This window comes from Osmerus eperlanus, chromosome 16 (assembly GCF_963692335.1).
Source record: "Osmerus eperlanus chromosome 16, fOsmEpe2.1, whole genome shotgun sequence".
Taxonomy (NCBI): Eukaryota; Metazoa; Chordata; class Actinopteri; order Osmeriformes; family Osmeridae; genus Osmerus; species Osmerus eperlanus.
The window spans coordinates 11,132,383-11,143,110 of NC_085033.1; positions in this window are offsets into that span (position 1 = coordinate 11,132,383).

Sequence of the window (10,728 nt, forward strand, 5' to 3'; positions counted from 1 at the left end):
AGGAAGAGAGAGAGAGAGAGAGAGAGAGAGAGAGGAAGAGAGAGAGAGAGAGAGAGAGAGAGAGAGAGAGAGAGAGAGAGAGGAGAGAGAGAGAGAGAGAGAGAGAGAGAGAGAGAGAGAGAGAGGGGAAGAGAGAGAGCCAGACACAGAGAGAGAAAGGGATAGTGAAAGAGAGAAAAGAGAGAAAAAAGAGAGAGAGAGAGGAAGAGAGAGAGAGAGAGAGAGAGAGAGAGAGAGAGAGAGAGAGAGAGAGAGAGAGAGAGAGAGAGAGAGAGAGAGAGAGAGAGAGGGGAAGAGAGAGAGCCAGACACAGAGAGAGAAAGGGATAGTGAAAGAGAGAAAAGAGAGAAAAAAAGAGAGAGAGAGAGGAAGAGAGAGAGAGAGAGAGGGAGGAAGAGAGAGAGAGAGAGAGAGAGAGAGAGAGAGAGAGAGAGAGAGAGAGAGAGAGAGAGAGAGAGAGAGAGGGAGGAAGAGAGACATCTCAGGGACATCAGACAGAGAGCTAGCATGGCTGCCGTGTGGTCTCAGGCCTCCAGGCTCCAGGAAGGAAGCGTTCTCTATGGAGACAGATGAAGGCAATCCTCTCCTACCATCAACAATCCTATTAAGCCTGCTCCATAAACACCTCCCATCAGACAGGCCTGTCATAACTCACTTTACAACATTGATTTTAATCAGACCAAATGTAAACATACGTATTATCAATATCAATGCAGAAAATAACGTTGTAATATGCAATTACAGGATGGCATTGATTTTTTTCCTTCTCCCTTCTCAACGTAATCATCCCCCCCCCCCCCAACCAATTGATTCAATAAGGCTGTTATGGCAGGGCTTGGGTGAATATTAGAAACACAATTTTCATAAATTTCCGTATCCATTGAAACAGCTGTATTCTGCTTCAGGGCTGATGCTGAACAAAGAATCCTGCAAGACTGGACTACAGCATTTCTGTTGTGTTATAACCGTCTGCCGCTCACTGAATCAATCTGTCACCACTTGTCTCTGACCGTATCTTCTGTGGCATGTGTGTGTGTGTGTGTGCGTGTGGTTCTGATTGTGTGTGTGTCTCTCTGAGTCTGCAGCCAGTGATTGAGTGCAATGTTTATGTCCAACGGACCCAGATAAACTTTGACAGGTGTATTGAGAGGATGTTGGTCACATTGCACATGACTGGACACTACAGACTCTTGACTCAGTATAGATCAAATTACTTTGAAGTCACAGAGAGAAGCTGAAGAGAAAAAAGAAAAGAAGATGGATCGAGGGATTAGTGAAACACAGTAGTGGAAATAATGTTATTTTGTGTTCTTTACCATACATCTGTATTCAGGAAACAAAGCTTCCTGAATTATTTCTAACGTTTGACAAAACCTGTTTTATAACCCATGTCCAGGCAGGAGATAGTAGGATTTGAAGAAGCCACAGAACCAATGATTAACTGCACCTCTAACCCTTTTTACATGCGTGACACACAATGTATGTCACCTCAGCATCCACATACCTGCATTTATGAAATGGTTTTAATCCTGAACAGCTGTGACGAGGAGCCCACAGCAGGGCATGTCAGAGACGGGGCTGTACATGATCATGCTGATAATGCAGTTAGGACTTCTCATAGTTAGCATAGCATATGGTACCATGGAATCATTGTTCCCATAGAGACACGATTCAAAACCTGAACTGAGTAGGCAATAATGACTCTGTCTCTGTCTGTCTGTCTGTCTGTCTGTCTGTCTGTCTGTCTGTCTGTCTGTCTGTCTCTGTCTCTGTCTCTGTCTCTGTCTGTCTCTGTCTGTCTGTCTGTCTGTCTGTCTGTCTGTCTGTTTGTCTCTGTCTGTCTGTTTGTCTGTCTCTGTCTGTCTGACTGTCTGTCCTCCGCCCGTCTGAAATGAGCAGATCAGAGTGTTGGCTCCAGCATGAGATGAAGTCAGAGAGCAGTGACGTTATGTTTGTATGGTACCATCATTTTATTATTTGTTGTTTGTTGTCTTTTATGTCATTATGCTGAATAGCTAAGTGTGGAAGCAGATGTGGTTGCAATTGAACATTGCTGCATGCCAGCGTAAACAACATTAAAAAAAGATTGTCCATATCCCGTCCGCTCTCTCGGGATCTCTCTTACCTTAGACACAGAACAGCATCCATTTTTGGCAAGATCATTTCCTAGTCGCTAATGACTCTCTCTCCTCCTTTTTCTGTCCCTGTATGTCCCTGTCTCTTTACCCACCTCCCCCCCCCAACCCCCAGCCCTCTCTCCAGGTTTATATTGACCATCCAGAGATCATAGAGCCATCAGGCTCCCGGCTGCAAGAGATGTGTTCATTTGTGTCTCGACGGTGAGCCACCTGAGGCTCTCTCTCTCTCCCTTCCGACCGCCATCCTGATGTCCCTGAGATGTCTCTCTTCCTCCTCTCTCTCTCTCTCTCTCTCTCTCTCTCTCTCTCTCTCTCTCTCTCTCTCTCTCTATCTCTCTCTCTCTCTCTCTCTCTCTCTCTCTCTCTCTCTCTCAGAGAGGGGGGAGGTGAGCGGAGGGTGAGAGAGACAGATAGCCCGGCAGGCCAGGCCCAGCAGGTCCGTATTTAAATTGTCTCTGTGTTTTATAGCCGGGTATGTGAACCGGTGGCCAGGCACGGTGAGGCAATACATCAGTGTTCAAATGGCAGATTACTGTTAATGAATGATATTTGTGTTCACTGTGTCTGTCGGGGGGGTGGGGATGAGCCACCAAAACAAGCCCCCCGTCCCCTCTTCCTTCAATCCCCCCAGCCCCCACCCACCACTCCCCTCCAACCCCCACGACAACAGAGACCCTCTCCACCTGACCCCTGCTGCTTTGATCTGCAGACCACCCCCCCTTGCACCCCCCCCTCGCCTTCCACTCCCCTCTTCCCCTCTTCATCATGTTTATATGACAGCGCTGAGAGTGGGTTTCATCTAGTCTGTGATATTTAACTGTGTTTAACACCAGTGGGCTGATCCACACTGATGCTGGGGAACCTTATAACCCACTCCTCACAAACTCTTATGAGGCTCACTCCATATGCACAGCACCCAGCCCGGTGTAATGATGGAGAGCCTTACGAGGTGCCAGCAAGACAAACGCACTGCTCCCTGCCGCAACCGACACAACTGACTGCAACTGGTCAACCAGAGCACCTGACATCAGTGTGGAGGGAAGGGCTGTGAGTTCAGTGTTCTGCCCCGGCTGTGGAAGCAGGAAGCAGCACACCGAGGGTGCCGTGTCGGGGAGAGAGTGACGGAGAGACGAGGCTGTGTTTTCTCTCCCTCACACCACAGTCCCCAGTAGATGTCACTCAGACATCAGACAATGATCACTGGCAGAGGCTGGCCAACCCTTCTAGGGTAGCTGGAGTTTGCACACACACACATGCATATGCACGCACACACACACCCACCCACCCACCGTGCACGCACGCACACACAACGCACATGGACAAACCCACACGCATACAGACACACACACGTGCACCCACATACGTGCACACGTGAGTAGCGATGAGAGGCGGATGAGTGCTTTGGTACTACGGACTCAGACAAGGCTGTATCTGCATGGATGATTGTGTCAGGGATTTCACCCCATGATACCCGTCATCCAGACATCTCTGTTTACGACTCACCAGCTTCACCTTGACCGTCAACATCATATGAAGCGCACAGGAAGTGGACGTTCCCTCACACCCGTGGTATTTCCTGCAACTGCAATGAGCTGTAATGAGAGGAGAGGAGGTTACACGAGACAAAACATCCTTTGCTGAGTGTGTTTGTGTGTGTGTGCGTGTGTGTGTGTGCGTGTGTGTACGTGCGTTGCGTGGGTGTGTAGGGTATGGGGAGGTTGTGTGTCCTGACCATATTATCGAGAGAGGACTTCCAACGAGTCCAGTCCCATGCCGTGTGCTCTAGTGTTTGTTGTGTTTATGTGCATGCGTGCGTGTGTGTGTGTGTGTGTGTACAGGTCTGTTTTAATGGGCATGTATCCACGTGGCCAGGAAGGGACCAGGAAGCAGCAGGACAGTGGACAGGAAGAGGGAGTCATTAGGCTGAATGACAGCGTTCTGACCACATGCTCTCTTACCTCGGGATGACTACACTTCACCTGCATTCTTCTCTGACTCACCATCCACCCACCCACCCCCACACACACACACACACAAACTCCCCCCTGCTATCTGCCAGCTCATTCTGACCTCCAGGCCCCTGGCTTCCAGAGAGGGAAACACCTGCCTGCCATGACTAAAATGTGGAATAAGAAGGAATCTATTGAGGCGCATAACCTTAAAGGCCTACAGACCCAGGTCCAGGCTGGGCCAGACCAGACCAGGCCGGGCAGCAGAGCAAGCCAACAGCCACCTGCTTCCTCTGGAACATACAGTCGTTTGTATCCCTCCTAGAACAGCTTCCTGTGGTCATGTGCCAGAGTAAGCAGGCCCCAGCACGGAGCTCCACGACAGGGCCCACTGATCCAGACCTCGCTGACAGCTCAATCACAGGCCTGCAGGGTAATCAGGCTCAACTCAGAGCTCCACCACAGAGCCAACAATAACCACAGAGAGGTGGAACATAATTAATATGTTCATGCTGTAAAAGGCCCAGCGCGGAGCTCCTTTACAAGTTCCATGTTGGTTTTTGATATCCGATTTCTGTTTTCAGATCCAAAGGTGAGGAGACAAGCATAAGAAGCCACTTAAGGACTGTTGGTGTCAGTGCCTTTGTTGAGAAGTCCTCCCCTCTTTCCCATTTCTTCTCTCTCCTGTCTCCCATCCCTCTCTCCATCTAGAAATCCTGATGGTTTTAATTGAAAGTCAGAAGAGGGCACTCTTGTGGTTTCATTATTAATTTAACACTCAGGGTAACTTAAAGTGCAATTTTCACACCACATGTGAAACAGAAAAATCAATGCAACAACAGGCACTGAGCATCAAGGTTAATTACAGATGCTGGAGAGGAGAGCAGAGCAGAGGAGAGGAGAGCAGAGGAGAGCAGAGGAGAGGAGATGGATTTACCCCTTGGATGCAGTGATACTTGTGCACTCTTTCTTTTACTTAGCACACAGGGTAAAAAGAGAGACTCGATGGCTCACTGATTGAATATGATATCTTATTGTTGTGTGTGTGGTATTACCGGCTCCTGTTCTCTCCTCCTCCAGCCCTGTGAAGGATTAAATGGGGGGAATACGTATATGACTGGGTAATGCAATCTGTCTGCCTGTGGGTGGCTGAGAGATGAGCAGCCTGCCCTTTGCGCTAAGCGGAGTCACAGATGATTTAGGTGAAGCGGATGGAAAATTCTAATCTGTTAGCCTAACCCTGAACGGCTAAAAGCTAATTTATTTGAAACCCCACTCAAGAATTACATTTTCCTCACATGCCTTTTTTCCCTTCTCCCACTCTCAAACACTTGTGTCTGAAATTGATAATAGTGAAAGCTTTAAGGATCTTGAACAGGTGACATATTTCCATGGATGGAAATGTCCTTCCCTCTCAAAGCTCTGTGACTCAGCCACTCAGGGACCTACATCCAGTTTACAAAAAACGGTTTGTTAAAAAAAAAACAATGCATTGATAGATAAACTAAATCAAATGTAAATAATACAAAATTGATATTTTTCATTCCATTGGTATATATGGGTTAGTGTTAGGGACTGGTCAATCCCAAGAAAAGCCCATGAACTGTGATCACAGGACTGTGATCACAGGCTAAATGTTTTCTTCTGTTATGTCTTCTTTCTGGTTTGGTAGTTCATGATGACTATTATCCAGACAGCAACAACAGGCAGATTATTTTGGGGATAGGAAGTGTGGTGACGCAACAGTCACAGCTGTGAGTGCAGCAAAAACAAACCCTGAGCTTGACAGAGGAAACACTGTTTGGGAAGACAGACAGGAAGTCAACAATATTCCCTCACTAACGCGTTGTGGTGTGTGTGTGTGTGTGTGGTGGGGGAGCCAGTATAATAGCAGTACTTAATATATAGTTATATTGCATTGCCGTGCTGTAAAAACACTGAAGAACAAATAATAAATATTACATTTTTATTTAAAGGTTTTGACAGACACACTTTTGGTGCACACTGGCACACAAGAGACTATCACGATACTCATGGTCACACAGAGATTTGTATCCAACCATGTAAGCACTGAAAATAGACACAAGTGTTTAGTACATGGGAACACACTCTATTCTCACAGAGTACAACAATGTTGACCTTTGAGCAATGTTATCATAATTCAGTATGCAGAAAACGTTTGCCAGCCCAGTGTGATTACTGGAGGGATAGAAGCCCTGGACTTGCCAGGAATGTGACTGTGGTCAAAAATGGAATAAGGCTTGTCTAAATGGCCTGTCCTTACGCATACATGCACACACACACACACACACGCTCCCAAACACACACACACCCACACACACATGCATGCTCATGCACACACAAACACACACACACACAAACACAGGGGCTGGAGTGCAGCCACTCTCCTTGTAATTAGTGCAACATTTCTGCCAAGAACTGCCTCACACTCTCAAACAATTAGTGTGTTTTACTCGATAATGAAATTATGGGAATGGAGGAAGCATATTCAAACAGGTCCTGCATTACCATATTTTAAAATATTTGACTTAATTATGGGTCCAGGAACCTGCAGTATAAGAGACAAAGACTTTTAAAGGAGGGGCCCCATAAAGTCCTTATTAAGAGGAGAAGAGATAGAGCCTAATGATGTGTTTGGAAATTAGGCCGATCAAACATTTAATGCCAGGCCCTCCTGTAGGCATAAAGCCTCCAAATGAGTCAATTAGACAGCCATTATTCTCAGCACGGGGAAACAAGTGGAGCCTGATATACATAAAGTGTTTATCAAGACGAACGTCCACTCTAAACAGACCACTAAAATACTCAACCACATCACTGTAAACACAGAGGGGGAAATAGATGTATAGCAGCTTTGGATCCAAGGTTTGAGTGTGTGTATGTGTGTGTGTGTGTGTGTGTGGGGGGGGGGGGGGGTAGGATGTGTGTGTGTGTGTGTGTAGGGGGGGGGGGGTAGGCTGCATAAGGGGTTATTAGCTGTCCTCAATCACGAAGTAATTCAGTATTATCTGCATAATGTTCTATCATAAATTAGAATAACTGAATTAGAGGAGCAAAGCTCTTGGAATTGCCTAAAATAAAGTAGGTGCATATATCATGACTAGATGAGAAGAATAATGGGCCCAGTTAAAAGATCTACTTACTGTAAATTGTAATTTTATCTCCTACATGCTTTTACCTTTATAAGCTTAAGAGGAGAGAGAAAGAAGTATATATTCAGTTAATTGCCACAACATAAAAAAGTACCACTTGACTTCGATAAATACATAAATTCTCTGCCTGGTTTTGCTCAGTGTCTCTCAGCTGGTAAAAACCTGCATATTCAAAGCAAACAATTCGCCCTGCTCTCTTACATATAACATATCGAAAAGGGCATTCAATCATTTATCATTATAAATCTGATATTTGTTTTCCCAGACTTTCTGTCAGTCTGTCGGGCTACTTAAGAGGCTAAACACCTCTTACTCTATCCACCCCCATTTGCGAGCGGCTATACTGTTCGCCAGTGAGTACTGAAGTGTGTGTGTCTCTGCGCGCGTGTGTGACTGTTCGTCTATGTATCCGGCTCCATCGTCATCACAGATCGTCCGGACAGCGAGCTGCTCGCCATCTGCAAATGGTTATTAATTACGTGGCGGGATGAGACTCGGGGTGGCGGTGGGGCGGCGACGGTCGGCACGGCGACGGGGTGGCCGGTTCCCCGGGTCCTGACGCTGCCTCCACATAGCTCTTCATCAGCCGCCAGCCGTCAGGTCGGCACAGACAATTACTGGCCTCTGATTGCTATCAGACAGGGAGGGGATTTTTACAAATGAGGGGATAAATAGAATTTTCCACATGTCTAATGGCAGGGGCTGGGGAGCGGTAATGAAAAACTATACATCACAATCAGGGCGACAATCCTATTCATGGCCGCGCATTATGCTCACTATTCATAATCATGCTGCTCTGACAGAGGCTGTGGTATATGGGAGCAGGGCTAGCCTGGACAGAACAATACTGTAGGCTAGAGCAGGGAATAGTGCAGTCAAACCTGGCCACCCTTCTGCCATCTACTGTTTCTGTGCACCTTCATCATTTACAACGCACGTAAAGCAGTTTCTAATTTTGTTGTAAATGTTGTTGTATTTGTCTCCTATATTTCGGGCTGTATTTATTTTACTTTACGTTTATTATTTTGGGTGGGTTTCTCTTTATTTGTTTACCTCAAACAGTTGAGTCATTCTAAATAAGGTACTCTTATGTCAGATACTGAAACACACACACACACACACACACACACACACACACACACACAGATACAAACACAAATGCATCTCTCTCTCTAACACACACACACACACACACACACACACACACACACACACACACACACACACACACACACACACAGACACAGACACAGACACACACACTTTCATTTACCAGCACAATCAGGCCAGAGAGATCCAATTTTCTCCCGATTTAAACATGCGGTGAGTCTGGACACCCCTCATCTAAACTGCTACAGGCTACTCCTTACCGCACTAGCCAGAATTATTGCACAGAGCTAACTCTATAAAGTCCCCACCCCCATTTTCTGGGTCCTGTCAGGCCTGGAAGACAGGGAAAAAACTCTGGGCCAAAATCATATTTCGGTTGTTAAGTTTAATTTGTGCTCTAAGCTGGCTTGTTTGGCAGCTTTAGCAAGCAGAGGAAGGCTAGCTCCGGCTGTTCCTCTGTCATGTTAAGGTTGAAGTGAGTTGCTTGTGTGAATGTGAGTGTGTGTGCGTGTGTGTGTGCGTGTGAATGTGTCTCCATCAAGTCAAGTCGTTCAAAATAAGTTATTCTCACACTCTTACATGTACAAGTACACAAATATACAGTCCAAACACCCACAAATGCATACACATATGCAAACACATGCAGTAGACATACAGACTATGGAAGAGAAGACAGACCCATGTCAGAGTCATGTAACGTCCAGGGTTATTGGCCAGATGCACTGCTCTCACGTCTGAGGAACGTTTCCCTTCAAAATGTTTTATTTTTCTTACAGTAATCTACTTTATCGGATAATATCCTACAAAAACATAAAACTTGATTTGGGGATCCCTGTGAAAACATACGTTGACAGGACTGTGTTAAGGATTAAATCAAAGGTATTGATTTCCCCCTTTACTGAATGTATTTGGTTTGGAAGAGAGTTGGAGAGAGGTAGAGAGTGAGAGAGCAAGAGAGAGAGATGGAGAAACAGAGAGTGAGAAAGTGAGAGAGATAAAAAGAGAGAGAGAGAGAGAGAGAGAGAGAGAAAGACAGAGAAGAGAGAGAGAGGGAGAAAGATAGAGAAGAGAGAGAAGAAGTGTAGTGAAGCCCACTCCTGTGGGAAACTTTCATTAGGGTGAACCTGCGTTGCTAAACGGCAAGCAGACATAATCACTTTCACTACAGACACACAGCTCCACTGCTAAAAGACCCTAGGGGCACACAATATAACTTCCAGCATCAAAAACAGCCTGCTGTTTCAGTGTGCGTGTGTATGTGTGTCTTGTGGACCAGGTTCAGAAAAGGGAAATACACACCCTTACACAGCACACACACACACACACACACACACAAGCACTGATACACACACATGTACATGCACACACACTGCAAGTACATGAGTGAAGTCTCATTACTCCAGCTGTATGTGGATTAACAACAGCAGTGACATTTTGTGGCTTGTAAGGGACAAGTCTATAAAAACAGGCAAATGAGGAGGGGACCAGATAGCCAAGGTGTGTGTGTGTGTCTATCTAAGTGCATGAATGTGTGTCTGTCTGTGTGTGTGTGTGTGATCACCGGTCCAATGCCTCCGCCCTCAACCTCAGCCACGTTTTCATTCCGTCTCATTAAATATGTATATGTCATCACAGCACCTCTCGTACACTAGGGCCATTTGCATGCAGTAAATTCCTGCCAGCTACAGAGAGAGACAGAGAGAGACAGGGATAGGAGACTGAGGTGTTACACAGGAGAGGACTGGCCTGCTAATGGGCTTAGCAGAGAGAGAGAGAGAGAGAGAGAGAGAGAGAGAGAGAGAGAGATGAGAGAGAGAGAGGGAGGGGAGAGAGGGAGGGAGAGAGATAGGGAAAGAGAGAGAGAGAGATAGAGTGGGAGGGGATGAGAGGGAGAAATAGATAGGAAAGAGAGGAGGGAGAGAGAGAGAGAGAGAGAGAGAGAGAGAGAGAGAGAGAGAGAGAGAGAGAGAGAGAGAGAGAGAGAGAGACGGAGGGAGGGAGGGAGGGAGAGAGAGAGAGAGAGAGAGAGAGAGAGAGAGAGAGAGAGAGAGAGAGAGAGAGAGAGGAGAGGGAGAGGGAGAGGGAGGAGAGGGAGGGAGAGGGGAGAGAGATAGATAGATGGAGGGGGGGAGGAGGGAGGGAGGGAGGGAGGGAGGGATGGAGGGAGGGAGGGAGGGAGGGAGGGAGGAGAGAGAGAGAGAGAGGAGAGAGAGGAGAGAGAGAGAGAGAGAGAGAGAGAGAGAGAGAGAGAGAGAGAGAGAGAGAGAGAGAGAGAAAGGGGGAGAGAGAGAGAGGTCTAAAATAAACACCAAATACCAAACGTGTGTTTTATTACAATTGAAAATTGACCTTTTATGT